This window comes from Schistocerca gregaria, chromosome 3 (assembly GCF_023897955.1).
Source record: "Schistocerca gregaria isolate iqSchGreg1 chromosome 3, iqSchGreg1.2, whole genome shotgun sequence".
In the NCBI taxonomy this organism is placed as follows: Eukaryota; Metazoa; Arthropoda; class Insecta; order Orthoptera; family Acrididae; genus Schistocerca; species Schistocerca gregaria.
This window is the reverse complement of record NC_064922.1, coordinates 294,406,945-294,423,564: the sequence shown is the minus strand read 5'-3', so window position 1 is coordinate 294,423,564 and position 16,620 is coordinate 294,406,945. Positions and strand designations below refer to the sequence as shown.

The 16,620-nt window shown below is 45.2% G+C and overlaps 1 non-coding gene across 1 annotated transcript; it reads left to right on the top strand.

Annotated features, from left to right (window-relative positions):
• Positions 1–4,085: 4,085 nt before the first annotated feature.
• Positions 4,086–4,160, top strand: Trnas-uga (transfer RNA serine (anticodon UGA)). The gene has a single exon. It is a non-coding gene; the product is annotated as a tRNA-Ser (tRNA).
• Positions 4,161–16,620: the final 12,460 nt, after the last annotated feature.

Here is a 16,620-nt window from a genome sequence, read left to right as displayed (position 1 = left end):
ATCGTCACTAGACGTTGGTGCAGTGGCGGAGCATTGCATGGTCTGATGAACCAGATACCTCCGAATGGGAGGGCGCGAATCCATCGTCTTCTCGGAAATAGCTCCTTGACTACTGTGCAGCTCCATTAAACTCTGGAGAACATTCACTTGGGCATCAATGGGTCCAGTGGAGCATTTGCAAGGTACCATGATGATCAAGGACTATCGTATACTTGTGGAGAAACCGCGTACACCCCTTCGTGACAGTCATATTTCACGACGGCAGTGACATTTTGCAACAAAATAAGGCTCCTCGTCTCAAGACCAGGAGTATGATGGAGTAGCTCGATGAACGCAGTGGTGAGTTCCAGTTGATGTGCTACCCCCCCCCCCCCCCCCCCCAATCTGCCAGATTTGTACCTGATCGAACAGATCTGGGATGTGACTGAACGTGGCGTCAGAATTCTTCGGCCTCACGCTCGGAATTACCGGGAATTAGGTGACTTCTGTGCGCAATGTGATGCCAACACCCTCCAACGTCCTACCAAGGCCTCAGTGCTTACATGCCACGACTAGTCGCCGCTGTTATCCGTACAAGGGTGGACATACCGTCTATGAGATATGCGTTCATAATGTTGTTTCGGATCAGTGTATACACCTAAATATTTATACTTGTGACACTTGAAATGCAAACCATTGAAGAGGCTTTAAGTAAAGAAGCTAGCACCAGTCCACAGGGCTCGTTCGAGAAAATTTTTCGGCATAAGCAACATATAATTTCCCTTCCCCCATATTTCTAAACAATCGACGTACCATGCGGCGACTCTCCCCCCCCCCCCCCCTTTTTTTCCCGCTGTACTTTACCTCCCTACCGCGTACTTCAGTTGCTGTTCCTTGGGTTGTAAGTCAGGAGTTTAAAAATGAGCCTGAATCTGTTGACATGGAAATTGCTTCATTGATACACCCTGTGTACAATTCTTGCACAATCCCCACCCCTTCCCCACACACTTACTTTGGCGACCGAAACGGCGCTTATGTCGCTCAGGTCTTAAACCTTCCCTGTCAGTTCGTGAGTCAAGTTATACTATTTAGAACAGTGTCGCGTCACATGTTCCTGAATGACGTAGATCAGGGGTGTCCAATCCGCGGCCAGTGGAACCCGTGCGGTCCAAAACAAGAATCAGTGCGATGCAGAGAGCCTGCCGGGGTGGCCGACCGGTTCGAGGCGCTACAGTCTGGAACCGTGCTACGGCTACGGTCGCAGGTTCGAATCCTGCCTGGAGCATGGATGTGTGTGATGTCATTAAGTTAGTTAGTTTTAAGTAGTTCTAAGTTCTAGGGGACTGATGACCTCAGAAGTTAAGTCCTATAGTTCTCAGAGCCATTTGAACATTTTGCGATGCAAAGAGCGAGCGTCTATCTTTTTATATTTTATGTAAAGATACGTTATATTGAAAACTTTAATCTGAAACTCCCGCCATCCGCTGCTGTTCTCTCATTGGCTCATCTTATTTTTAACAGTAATTGTTAGTAGTGAGTAGTGTTAAGTATACTATCCGCGGCCCTAAGACACTCGCCTTCTTTCTATGTAGCCCAGGTAAGCCACAAGGTTGGACACCCCTGACGTAGATCTTGCTGCAACATATCGCCGCTAAAGTTAGGGTTTTCCATAGATGTCGTTTTTAACCTTTTTTGCAAAAGAACTTTCATTGCATACGTCATCTGATTGTTTAAGTGACAACAACCTTCTACAGAACTATGATTTGAATACTACTACTTCTTTCTTGTCAAGCTTACCCGTAGTTCATGTTTCACTTAATTACGTGCTGTGCCATAAATATGCTTCCTTAAATCTATGATACTGATAAACATACCCTACTGTAAGCACGCTGATTTTTCATGTTTTACACTGTTCGCATCCCCCTTACTTCTTTTGTATGCACAGCTCTGGTTATGCGAGGCGTGGTTTTTAAGTAAGTACCGTTTTGAAATTAGTAAAAGACGTGCTAAGATGTCTCAATAATTTTATTTTTACATGAAAGCCTGTACCTTAATCTACTTTTCTACATAATTTCCGTCAATATTGAGGCACTTGTCATAACGTTGTACCAGTTTCTGAATACCCTCCACATAGAAGTCTGCCGCCTGACTTGTTAACCACTGCATCACCACTGTTTTGACATCGTCTTGAAGACGCTGACCGCAGGAACAGATGGTAGTCTCTGGGCGCAAGATCGAGGCTGTACGGAGGATGATCTAGAGTTTCCCATCGAAAAGATGTGATGAGATCTTTCGTCTGCAGGACGGGCATTGTCTTGCAGCAAAACGATGCCCTTTCATGGACTGTTGCTTTGATTCAGGTGTGACGTAGGTCACCCATATTTCATCGCCCGTAACAATTTGGCTTAAGTAATCATCACCGTCGTTGTGGTACCGCTCAAGGAAAGTTAAAGCGCTGTCTAAACGTTTGGTTTTGTGCACATCCGTCAACATTGTCAGTACCCAACGTGCGCACAATTTTCCGTAATTCAAGTGCTCGATCACAATGCCATACATAATACTACGAGAAACATTAGGAAAGCCGTCCCGCAAGGAGCAAATCGTAAAGCATCTGTTTTCTCTCACCTCATTGTCCACTTCCTGCACGAAACTTTCATTAACGACCGTAGGACACCCACTACGTTGTTCATCATGCACATTTGTGCTGCCACATTTAAATGCTCTCACCCACTTTCTTACCATTCCATCACTCAAAATGTTTTCTCCGTGAACTGCACAGATCTCACGATGAATATCGATCGCTTTTAGGCCTTTAGCACTAAGAAATCTTATAACAGGCCGTACTTCACAGTCGGTGGGACTCACGATTATCGGAGGCATCTTAAACACTCAGTACACAACCTAAACAAGGAAGAATCAGACTCTACTGGCGTCAGTGTGTAGATTAAGGTAGAGGCTTTCATGTAAAATTAATGAGATATCTTAGAACGTCTTTTTTTTAAATTTCAAAACGGTACTTACGTAGAAAACATACCTCGTAATATTTCCCTTGCTGCAGCCGTGTTTTACGTCCGTATTTGTTATATGCGAAACCTGTTTCACTCTTTCTAATTAGCCTTTCCCAAGGGTGGACTAATTAAAATGATAAAGATGCAAAAAATTGGTGCACTGTTTATTATTTCCAAATTCATTGCCATAGCCGTTAATATATTTATCCTATTGTGAGACAAGACAGTCAGTGGCTGTACAGAAAAATTTTTGTTATTGCCTACGAAACCATGATCGTACCCAGTCGTGCTCCTCTTCTCCCATAGCAAGTCGACGGCCACGAGCGTCTTTCTTCAAGGCTCCAAAGATATGGAAATCACATCGTGAGTATATGGAGCACGTGTAAGGGCTTCCCAGCGAAACTTCTGCAGCTTACTCTAAACAACCTTGGCAACATGTGATCGAAATTTCCACATCCTCCATGCTGTCCCGATCTCTCACCTTGCGGTTTCTATATTTTTGGAGCTCTGAGTAAAGACATCCGCTTTGCTTCGCACGAGGACGTACGCGCTTGGGTACAATCATGGTTCCATAGGCATGGTTCCATGAGGGCACTGATCGACTTGTGTGATAGGGAGATGACTGTATGTTCTGGCTATTACTTTTGAACTAATAAACAGTTCACTTACTGTATTTTCCATCTGCCTACTTTCCATCTGATTGAACCTTAAGTTTCTATTTTTTCTTATTATTTATTCTCTAAGGCCACTGTAACCTCAACACGAACCTGAAATGTATTTTTTTATTAAGTAAGTAGTCAGTGCCTAAAATAATATTGGTGCTTAGTATGTGACTGTTTGTTTTATGAAGTGTTACAATTAATTTTAGCCAGTCTTACGAAAACTGTGTATCGTAAATTCTGTTTATTCCATGGGAGTCACATATAAATGAGCTCATTCTGGAAACATCCCCCAGGCTGTGGCTAAGCCATGTCTCCGCAATATCCTTTCTTTCAGGAGTGCTAGTTCTGCAAGTTTCGCAGAAGAGCTTCTGTAAAGTTTGGAAGGTAGGAGACGGATACTGGCAGAAGTAAAGCTGTGAGTACCGGACGTGAGTCGTGCTTCGGTAGCTCAGTTGGTAGAGCACTTGCCCGTGAAAGGCAAAGGTCCCGAGTTCGAGTCTCGGTCGGGCACACAGTTTTAATCTGCCAGGAAGTTTCATATCAGCGCACACTCCGCTGCAGAGTGAAAATCTCATTATGAGCTACAGAGTTTGCCAAAAGGCAAGCATTCAACTTCAGCTTGAAAACAAGTTCTTGTTAACATATGCTGAAAATGCATGGTGTACAGTAACCCACATTTTCGTGAAGCTAATGATTCCTTCGTCGATGGGACGGTAAATTCCAGTTCTGCCAAATCAATGAATATCAGCTCGGATCTTGCAGATGGAAAGTATTTGCATTGTCGATATTTGGGCGACGAATAACGGTAAATAATTTCTCATTTTTTAACTACGTGCAAATGTCCTCTGTTAAGCTCCATAGCTTTTCAGAGCAAATCATCAAAACTGGTTAAATGTCTAAAAGACGATAGAGCAAAGACGCAGCGCATCTCAAATGCGGTATTCGGAAGTTACCTCAAGGACTTAAATTTAATCGCGAAGATTGTGACAACTGATGATGAGAGACGTATGTTTAGTGTGTGAAATAATGCATCCATACAAGCCATTGTGTAATATCTTTCCTAGAAGGCAGAGAACGTCAATATGGCTACGGCATAAGGAAGAAGAAGGATGTGTGTCGGATTAAGGAAGACAGGGTGATCGTTCTCTACATCTGATCTGTGGTTTCATTGATTTACTTACCACACTAATAGTTTTTAAGGTTAATGTGATTTTTTGGATCGACAATTCTTTTTTCGAGTGTGATCTGCTCTACCATTGACGATTAGCTTTATTGTGGTTTATTGTTTCCAATTTGATGAGCATAGCGATGATAAAATGTAACATTGTTCACAGACGATATTATTGTTCTGCGATGTTTCCCACTAGAGACCATGCAAAAAGTTCTGAAAATGAACATTTGAATTGGTCTAGCAGCATTTCCCATACTCACACATCACAGTTTGATTCCTTACGTTATACGTGGACCCTACCTCTCGCAGCCTATGTTCTTAAAAATGAGCAGTAGCAGCAAAAGACTTGCTGGTAATTTGATGGTTTGAAACTATGAAATTTCCTCAACTGTGTCAAGTGGAAAAAAAATGTATGCAAATTCAGCTTCCTACAATAGAGTTGCTGACAGATTTCTGCTGTCGTCAATTTTCAGTGCGGCGTTACTACGCTCATGTGAGGGACTTTTATTTCGAATAAGTATTGAATTGTCTAGGTATACCGCTTAGGAAGTATAACTTACCGTTAAAGTAGGCAGAATGGAAGACATGTGGCTGCTTATAAAGCCTCCAAGCATGGTCGGACAGTCCCCATACTGCGACATGTAAGAGCCATTGGAGTCAGTGTTACTGTTGGGGGACTCTGTAGTGGCAATTACGCGAATTTATTCGTTTAGGACATCTCGTATGTAGTAACTATCGGCCTATTATTGCCGACCGTCGTCTTGGGACGTTAACATAAGCTGCGATAAACAAGCACTTAGGGACACATATTCACACACTACTCCAGCCGTTTATGGGTAAACTGCTGTACTCGTCTGCGTAGACGCCGGTTTGTGGGCGTCTCGGCGCCGATGAGTCGGAGCTGGTTGTGGACTGGGAGCAGAGCAGAGCAGAGCTGCTATTTCGGGGGTTGGCTGCCACACCCTTTCTGCTTATCGCCGCTGGGCGGAGTCTCTTTTGAAGCAAACCAGCCGGTAATCATCCATTCACGTCTCTCCGCTTTTACAGCCCACTCTCCCGGGTAATGGTTGTATAATCAGGGCGAAAGTATTTTTCTTGCAGCCTTTTACGAGGACACTCCGGTTTGGAAATAAATTGGACGGAGCTAACTTAAACTCGTGCTTGTGAATCACCGCTGAAATCGAAATCAGATGAGGATTCTGAAAAGTGAAGGTGAATGGTGAAACGTCTTTACATGAAGTCATTGGTATTCTAGGAGAAAAGGTTCCAAAATTTTTGGTACAAAGGTCTCAGTTAGGCAGACGACGATTCGTCTACGCAATGTATACTGGCGGAAAATATCACATTACATTTTTCTGGAGACGTATGGGTCCCAACTTGATCTCCTATAAGGAACTAAACGAATTAAGATTTATGTCAGCGTTGACACTTCAACACAGATTTTCTAGCTTAATAGGCAGATGTGCCAACCGCCACACCGCTGGAGCAATGAAGCTACCGTACTTGGATGGACTACTCTAGTCCAAAGCCGCCCCTAGCACAACCTTTAATTAACACCCTCACCCCATGGAAACTGTAGTAGCTACAATGCTGCCCAGTAAGCAAAAGAACCAGCTTTAAGTCCCGGCTATGGTACAAATTTTAGTTCATTACATCAGCTCCTATCCTTATCGGAAATGACCAGTGTTAAACAATGAAGCACTTTTCTGGTACTTAACAGACTTCAACCAGATGTTCATCACATATTTGGTATTAAATGATTAAATTTGTAATCCATATGGAACTGATGTCCATCATTAACACCAAATTGAGGTGCAACCGCCACAGGTACGGATATACCCACACTTTCGTTGTTGCATGCAGTCAAACTGCATCTGAATGTCATCATCAGGATTATGGTTCAAATGGCTCTGAGCACTATGGGACTTAACATCTACGTTCATCAGTCCCCTAGAATTTAGAACTACTTAAACCTAACTATCCTAAGGACATCACACAACACCCATTCATCACGAGGCAGAGAAATCAGCATTTTCATCTCAAGCCTAAAACCATTCTGTATCAGTTCATGAAAGTATTGCCAGGAACCTGATATGAAAATTCTGGCTTTCCTATTGCATCCCAAACAAGATTTATGGCTCTCATGAATAATAAAACGTCTTTTTCGTTCTACAATATACACTGAAGAGCCGAGGTAAGTTGTAGATATGCCTAACATCGTGTAGTGGACCCACGAGCACCCAGAAGTGCCGCAAACGACGTGGCGTGAACTCTACTGATGTCTGAAGTAGTGCTCGAGAGAACTGACACCATCAATCCTGCAGGGCTGTTCGTAAATCCGTTAGAGTACGAAAGGGTGGAGATCTCTTCTGAACAGCATGTCGCAAGGCATCCAACTTAAGCTCAATAATGTTCATGTTTGGAGAGTTTGGTGGCCAGCGGAAGTGTTTTAACCCAGAAGAGTGTTCCTGGAGCCACTCTGTAGCAGTTCTGGATGCCTGAGGTGTCACATTGTCCTGCTGGAACTGCCCAAGTCAGTCGGACTGCACAATGGACGTGAATCGATGCAGGTGATCAGACAGGGTGATTACGCAAGTGTCACCTGTCAGAGTCGTATATAGACGTATCAGAGGTCCCATATCACTCCAACTGCCTACGCCCCACACCATTACGGAGCCTCCACCAGCTTGAACAGTTCCCTGCTGACATGCAAGGTCCAACGATTCATGAGGTTTCTCCATATCCGCATGTGTCCATTCGCTCCTCCCAATTAGGCTCGTTCGAATAGGCAACATGTTTCCAGTTATCAACGGGCCCAGACAAGGTGAAAGTTCAAATGGCTCTGAGCACTATGGGACTTAACAGCTATGGTCATCAGTCTCCTAGAACTTAGAACTACTTAAACCTAACTAAGCTAAGGACATCACACAACACCCACTCATCATGAGGCAGAGAAAATCCCTGACCCCGCCGGGAATCGAACCCGGGAAAAGGCGTAAAGCTTTGTGTCATGTAGTCATCAAGGACACACGAATGGGCCTTCGGCTCCGAAAGCCCATATCTATGATGTTTCGTTTAATGGTTCGCACGTTGAAACTTGTTGATGGCCTAGAATTGAAATCCACAACAATTTGCGGAAGGGTTGCACTTCTGTCACGTTGAACGATTCTCTTCAGTCGTCACTGGTCGCGTTCTTCCAGAATCTTTTTCGGGCCACAGCGATGTCGGAGATTTGATGTTTTACCAGATTACTGATATTCACGGTACATTCGTGAAATATTCGTACGTGAAAATCGCTACCTCTTACATGCTGTGTCCCGTGGCTCATGCGCCGTCTATAACACGGTGTTGTAACTAACTTAAATCTTCACAATCTGCCATTGTAGCAGCAGTAACCGATCTATCAATCACGCCAGACACTTGTCTTTTGTAGACTTTGCCAACAACAGCGCCGTATTCTGACCGTTTACACATCTCTGTATTTGAATACGCATGCCTATACCAGTTTCTTTGCCGTTTCAGTGTATACCACGCAGATATTGTAAGATAGGTATCTGCACTTTATTAGTACAACAACTGTAATCTGGGAAGCAAAGCTGGCTTTGAAATTTGTATAGGGGACCAGGTACCATTCTCTCAGTGACTACGATCAATGCTGACTAGCTTTGCTAACATACAGTAAAAAGAACACTATTAACCACAATCACTTACAGTATAAATATTGTTGCAGGAGAAGCTGCGTAGCACAGTTTCCGTTGTGTAATGGTTATAATACTAGACTGTTGTATGGAGGATCGTGAGTTGAACTCTAAAATATTTCAATTCCTATATTCCAATCGAGTACATTCTGGAAGTATCCACAAATGTCAAGTATCATTGAACTGGAATGTTCTGTAACTGTATGTGTACCCTATGCGTTTTGGCGGGAGGCAGTTCCCTCCGCCCTTTTATATGTGCAAGATCTGAATACACGTTCGTTATGTGAAATTAGTGTTCGTCATTCATCTAATTACACGACCTCTGGAGACAAACTGATAGTTGAAACTTCCTGGCAGATTAAAACTGTGTGCCCGACCGAGACTCGAACTCGGGACCTTTGCCTTTCGCGGGCAAGTGCTCTACCAACTGAGCTACCGAAGCACGACTCACGCCCGGTACTCACAGCTTTACTTCTGCCAGTATCCGTCTCCTACCTTCCAAACTTTACAGAAGCTCTTCTGGCAAACATGCAGAACTAGCACTCCTGAAAGAAAGGATACTGTGGAGACATGGCTTAGCCACAGCCTGGGGGATGTTTCCAGAATGAGATTTTCACTCTGCAGCGGAGTGTACGCTGATATGAAACTTCCTGGCAGATTAAAACTGTGTGCCCGACCGAGACTCGAACTCGGGACCTTTGCCTTTCGCGGGCAAGTGCTCTACCAACTGAGCTACCGAAGCACGACTCACGCCCGGTACTCACGCAACTTTACAGGAGTGCTAGTTCTGCATGTTTGCCAGAAGAGCTTCTGTAAAGTTTGGAAGGTAGGAACGGATACTGGCAGAAGTAAAGCTGTGAGTACCGGGCGTGAGTCGTGCTTCGGTAGCTCAGTTGGTAGAGCACTTGCCCGCGAAAGGCAAAGGTCCCGAGTTCGAGTCTCGGTCGGGCACACAGTTTTAATCTGCCAGGAAGTTTCATATCAGCGTACACTCCGCTGCAGAGTGAAAATCTCATTCTGGAAACATCCCCCAGGCTGTGGCTAAGCCATGTCTCCACAGTATCCTTTCTTTCAGGAGTGCTAGTTCTGCATGTTTGCCAGAAGAGCTTCTGTAAAGTTTGGAAGGTAGGAGACGGATACTGGCAGAAGTAAAGCTGTGAGTACCGGGCGTGAGTCGTGCTTCGGTAGCTCAGTTGGTAGAGCACTTGCCTGCGAAAGGCAAAGGTCCCGAGTTCGAGTCTCGGTCGGGCACACAGTTTTAATCTGCCAGGAAGTTTCATATCAGCGTACACTCCGCTGCAGAGTGAAAATCTCATTCTGGAAACATCCCCCAGGCTGTGGCTAAGCCATGTCTCCACAGTATCCTTTCTTTCAGGAGTGCTAGTTCTGCATGTTTGCCAGAAGAGCTTCTGTAAAGTTTGGAAGGTAGGAGACGGATACTGGCAGAAGTAAAGCTGTGAGTACCGGGCGTGAGTCGTGCTTCGGTAGCTCAGTTGGTAGAGCACTTGCCCGCGAAAGGCAAAGGTCCCGAGTTCGAGTCTCGGTCGGGCACACAGTTTTAATCTGCCAGGAAGTTTCATATCAGCGTACACTCCGCTGCAGAGTGAAAATCTCATTCTGGAAACTGATAGTTGTTCAGAGGACGAGCTATCCTGTCCAACTCCCTCACTTCGCAAGCAAAAACAGTGCGATGAGGTGGCAGAAGAACCGGAATGCAAATTGTGAATGGAAACTGATGAACAGAAAGATAATACACATACGCTACCAGAAAATGAAAGGGGTGTAATCAGTATTAATTTGCAAGAAACAATAGGTGCAGCTATCTGTTAATAAATAAATCCAGGGAGAGGTTGCAAAACTGCGGTCTCCATTTGTTTCCTTCGATCAGGAAGTAAGTGATACAAATAAAGAACTAGGAAGTGGTGGCCAAATTGAAATCACAGTCAACACCTAAGAGCAGGCGCCGCCAACAGAAATTGCGAAAGAGTCTGCTGCTGCTCCAGATGAGCCGCGAAGTAAAACACCGACGCAACCAAATGAGAATGTAGCTCGTAACCATGGAAAGGGAAAATCCGGAAAGGGAGACCCAAGCCCAGAGAATGTGCGGTCCGAAATGATTCTACACGAATCACTGGAAGGAAAATCAGAAAGTTTACCAGGAAATCAGTCTGCTTGCGGTACAAGAGAAAACATCAGAAGTAGGAAAAAACGGGACAGTAACTAATAAACTGATCGAAGTGTTATTCCATGTTCAGCCTTCCGAGAAAACTGTTAAAGCTTAACTGAAACCTAAACCACAGGAAACTAAATTAGTTCATCAAAACAATGTATAGTGACAGCGCAATGACGCAGTCTTATTCTGTCACCAATATAAACATCAATAAAATTACGTCCGTTTTGAAATTATCAGCCCTTAAGGAATTTTTGTACGAATCCGCGACTGATATTGCCCTGTTACAATAAGTTCTAATTTCGGATTTAGTAATTCTCGGTTTTGTCAGTTACATTAATGGGTCTCCCGATACAAGTGTTGGAACAGCTGTTTTGGTGAGGGAAGGGATTACAATAAGCGAGGTGGAACGACTGGAATCCAGAAGGGGAATAGGACTAAATATCTATTATGTGACAATCATCAACATGTATGCCTCTTCAGGAAGTTCTCACCGAGCTGACAGGGCACCTTTCTTCAAATATGACTTGTTAAGGAAATGTCCAAGACAGCTATTACTTGGAGGTGATTTTAATTCTGTTTTAAATCGGAAATATCAGGTACCTAATTTTAATTTCTCAAGTGTACTAAAACAACTAGCTACTGGTTTAGAATTAAAGGATATATGGGAAATCAAATACCTCTCCATTGTTGAGTTCACTTACGTCCCGGCAACATCACGTAGCAGCACAGATAGCTTATATATTTCTAAAAATCTTGAGACTTCCATGACAAAAGTAGAAACTATTCGTACGTTCCTTTCAGACCATTCAAGGATCATAGCTTGCATAAATCTAAACAGATAGCGAGTTCGCCGATTCAAGAATCAGCGGAATTTGAACACTTCTTTGTTAGTAAAACATGCTTTAGAAGACCTGATTAAAGGAACATGTGCAATTTGCCTACGTGCTCGTCGGAAACGGTGAGGAGGACAGGGAGATGGTCGCTACCAATAGGCTCCAGGACATCCACCATTATGCAGCCAAGGAGGTTAGAGGAGGAAAGGATAACATCGGGAGTGGAGTTGGATTCGGGACGAGTGTGCTGGGGGATGGGGATGAGGTCCCCTTGAAGGGAGGAGAGGAACCGATGCCACCGTCGTAACTGGGCGGCGGAACGAGTATGGATGTTGAGGTCGGCGGCGATCACGTAGGAGGAGAAGGTACGGTCAATGTGGGAGAGGAAGTCGAAGGGAATAGGGACGTTTGGGCGGACATAGATGGTGGCGCAGGTGACGGTAAGGCGAGGGAAGAAGAGACTAAGAATCAGGTGTTCAGTGGGGTCGGGAAGGAGAGGTTACAGCCGAACTGGGATCTGGCGGTGGTGACCAATGGCAACTCCACCACGCGCAAACGGGAGGGGATTATTGGAGCGGTGAAGGAGGTAGGGCGACGTGTGGATGGTGTGGTGGGGTTGGAGGAAAGTTTCATTGAGGAGGAAGACATCCACGCGGTGGGTGGCAAGGGTGTGCAGGAAGAGGTTCTTGTTGACAGGAAGGGAGCAGATGTTGTTGAAAAGGATACGGTGCTGTCGCACCATGACAGGGATTTAGACAAGGGTGTCAAGCCGGGAGAAGGTGAAATAGGCCTAGTTGTTGGAGTAGGTGGCATACATTTTCAAGTGGAAAATGGAACAGGTGGCGAGGGAGACCTGTTGAAGGGTGTGAGGGCGCTGGAAAGGGTGGACGTTTTGTAAGACAATGGTGAGGAACCTGATGATGTCCTCAGCTGTGGAGGGGGGGGGGCGGACGAAGGGAATTGCCAGGAGGGGTGGGAGCATCCAGAGGACGGACAGGTACAGTGAGTTCAGGAGTGGCCAGAGGGGGTTGGGCTTTACACTTTGGGAGTAGGTGGGATGGGGGAGATTGCAGGTATTGCCGGAGGGAGGGGATTGTCGGTTAGGGCACTGCCGGAGGAAGTGCGCTTGTCTACAATACAGGCAGGTGGGGGCCTCGCGGCACTCAGCTGTTGGGTGTGCATTATAGCGCAGACACCTCTGGCAGCACAGGGATTGAGGAGGGGAATGGGAGGGGTTGACCTTATAGCGTTGGTGGAAGAGGAGGGCACCCTCCTTCAAGAGACGGTCAATGGAGGGGGGCGTCCTCGAAGAAAACCCGCATAGGGCGGGTGGGGCTGGACGAGTTGAAAATGCGGCGGACCACCCACACCTCCAGCATGGGATGCGCCTTGAGCTCCGCCAACACCTCCTCCTCCGTGATCGTCGGACTGAGCCGAGTAATCACAGCGGTGAGGGTTGGCGGGCGACGCGGGGTTTGGGTTTGGTGGGTTGGAGATGGAGAAGGAGCAGGTGTGAGGGAAGCGTTGGGGCCAAAACGGGTGATGGGGAGGCGGGATAGGATGTCAGTATGGAGGGTAGGGCTGGGGGAGGAGATGAGAACGGAATCTCGTCTGGGAGTGAGGAGTGAGATGGGGGCACCAGGGACGTGTTACAGAGGAGGAGGGAGAGATTCCGGGCCTCGAGAAGGGAAGGATCCGGACGGGAGAGGAGGTACTTGTATAAAGAAGGGGGGGAGGAGGAGGAGGAGGAAGCGGAGGGAGCAGGGGCAGGTGGGGAGACATCCATGGCATCCTAGGAGGGGGAAGGAGGACGGGGCGGGGCCTTTATGGGAGCAGAGGAGGTGGCGGTGCCACTAGGGCGTTTAACGGCGGCAGAAGGGTGGGTGGTGATATGAGGGATGGGAGCTATAGGGAGGTGGCGGGAACGGGCAGGTCCCGGTGTGGACGCAGCAGACGGCGCCGGAGATGGTGATGGTGAAGGCGACAGCGATGGCGACGGCGGTGGCGGTGATGGCGAAGGCGATGGGGAGAGTTGGGCGTGGGCAGTGGCCCGACGGGCCACCACCCTAGCTGGAGCTGCAGTAACAGGCTGGGGGAGTGGGGGGGAAAGGATCAGAGGGAGAGGAGCGGGAGGAAGAAGAGGAAGAAGCTGGAGAGGGGGCGACAAAGAGCGAAGGCGAAGGGAGAGTGAGAAGAGGAGGGATGGAAAGAGGGGGGTGTGATTGGGCACACCATGTAATGGTGGTGGTGGCGGCAGAGGGGGACGTGTAGACTATGGCTATGGTGGTAGTGATGGTAGTGGTGGTGGGGGCTGACATGGCGACAAGGATATACAAAAGGACACAGGACAAAAAGGAAAGGGGAAGAAGAAGAAGAAGAAGAAGAAGACTGGGGGCAGACGAAGACGGACGACGACCAGAGTCCCACGCTGCTGGCGCGGAAGCTGACGCCGACTGGCAGGAATGCCGCAGCTGGCGCTGCTGGAGAGCGTGCTGGCTGGGTGGCTGGCTGGCTGGCTGGCTGCTGCCGGACGGGACCGCTGCTGCTGCTGCTGCTCGGCGGTACCGCTGGCTGGGTGTCTGGCTGGCTGGCAGGCACCAGGAAAACTAGCGCTCAGTTCGGGATGTTGGCGATCTAACGTGCCAATTGGAGAGAATTTGGCACGATATCCCTTAGCAGGACATTAGCAACTATATCAATCAATGCCAAGTCTAATAACTGCTACCATAAATGCCAGAGATGAACCAACGAGTTATTAGATTTACGCAATTTGTGAAGCTCCTATTCTTGAATAAATCATCGAATATTTCTGAAATTTTGATCAATGTTTGTCTGTAGATGTACGACACATGTACTAACTTCAGCCCCATTCTGATAATTCCTTCATGGTGAGTCTGCTTTTTCTTTTATTTTTCGGGTGTTTTGTAATGTCTCTTTCTGCTATAAGTTACATGAGGACTCTATTAAGTTCGTGAAGTTAAATTTCGTAAAGCTATCTTCATAAAACCTAATAAGGAACAGGTACAAATAAGCAACATTGTATTTGCAGGTTGCCAAATTAAACTTTAAACTCTGATTGAAAACGAGCACCAGGCTCCCTAAAAATAATATCAGATGCGTTAGCGTAATAAAATTTATGCAAAGAAGCACCTGACCTATAATAAATGGTATCACTGAAAATAGTCACTTTATGATAAAATAAATCTTGTGATTTGATGGTAATTAATTTTGATAGTATTCTTAAATAAGTTCTTCTGCTCCGGCTTCGTCGTATTTCCTGTGGAAATAAAAAGTTTAAATGCGCCGCGTGTTGGTGGTCAACTTTTCTTAGTCAAAGATGATCACAGCTAGCTCCGCAGCAGCTGTAAAAAATGCAACACATACTCTTGCGTTGTAACAAATGTGGTGTAGGTTCCTTAAATGATTACTCTGCAGTCCAGATTATTTTATTCTGTTTTTGTAACTCTTTTACACATCAATTATGTTCTAGTAATTAAACGAAAGTCAGACAAAAGCTATCGCAATACAATTGTACCTTCTGCACTCAAACAATAGCTAAGATACAATAAAACATCAGTAGACGACTAAGTTCTTTGTCTTCCAGTCCTTTTATAATATAACAAAAGTAGTAGTGTTCAATTCTTAAGTTTACATATTTGATCTTATATCACGGAGAATAATGTCTTTTTTCAGTTATCAGAATCGATAAATTGTCTTTAAAGTTATTTCGTCACTTTGTCCGTATCACAATTAGGCATCAAAGTTCACATAATATTTCGCGTGTATAGTTCTTTTGTTGTTATTTGTATTGTTCATGTCTAATAAATGAAAAGGGACACTATAGTATATAACCGAATTAGGAGACAATTTTAGCTGCGGTCTTCCATCTTTTGCTGCTGCTGCCATTTACCGATGTGTAAAGTCATCAGATGATCAAAACCAATTGCAAAAGATTTATACAAGATATATGTATAAAATTACAATGAAATCAGACCATTAGCTGCTTACAGGCGTTAATAAATATCAACGGTGACAGTTGAAAATGTGTGCCCCGACCGGAACTCGAACCCGGCATCTCCTGCTTACATGGCAGACACTCTATCCAACGTTTACTTCTTTTCCTGATCTCATTTTGTTCGTTGCGTTTCTTCGGCACGGACAGCCCATCTCACCTGTCCAAGTTCATTGTTGATCCATTCACTTAGTTTTTTTGTTACAGTTGGCAGCTAACCCTCTGATCGAACACGCTGAACTACCAAGCCGGCCTCCGACTAACCCATAGAGGACCTAGCGGATAGCGCGACTGCAGGGTCTTACCTCTGGCGTGCTCCCTGTGAGACCCACATTTCCAACATACAGTCCACACACTGCATCTGCAATGGCCCTGCCCACAATACTCATTACTCGCGGCAGTCAGTCTACTGATTACCGTAAGAGTTTGAGAAATGTGAGTGCATCCGCACTGAAGAAGATCACTGGCTGGTAAGCCTTCTTTATATTGTAACCTTCCAACAGATATGTTCCGAAACCTCCCAACAGTAAAAAAATATAACTATTTATATCATTCACATTCAGTGTAACCTCCCAACAGTAAAATTTCGTAACCTACCAATAATACAATGTGACTAACTTCTCAATAAAACTGTCGTTCACTTATAACCTTTCAGTAACTGGTGAATTTTGGACGTCAGCAGCGCTGCGTTATGGCCCTGAAAGATCATTCTGAATAAATTGAAAATTCTTACCTCAATAAGGTCGCCAGATAACGCGTATATATCTGCTCCTATAAAAAAATTTTCTGACACAGCTCAGTGCAATGCTGACCGATAGATTTGTCATGTATAAAAAGAAACAGCTGATTTTTCTTTACAATAATCAGAATGATCATGGATTGGAGAAATTAGTAAAATCTTTAAATTGTGTTGAATGATTGTCAAAAGTTAATTTTTATAAGAAAGATTATTATTAAGAGATTTCTTTTTAAAAACATTTACATAGGGATTAACATAACAATAGTACATTTGCGCGAGGCTGCTTTTACCTTATACACTCCTGGAAATGGAAAAAAGAACATATTGACACCGGTGTGTCAGACC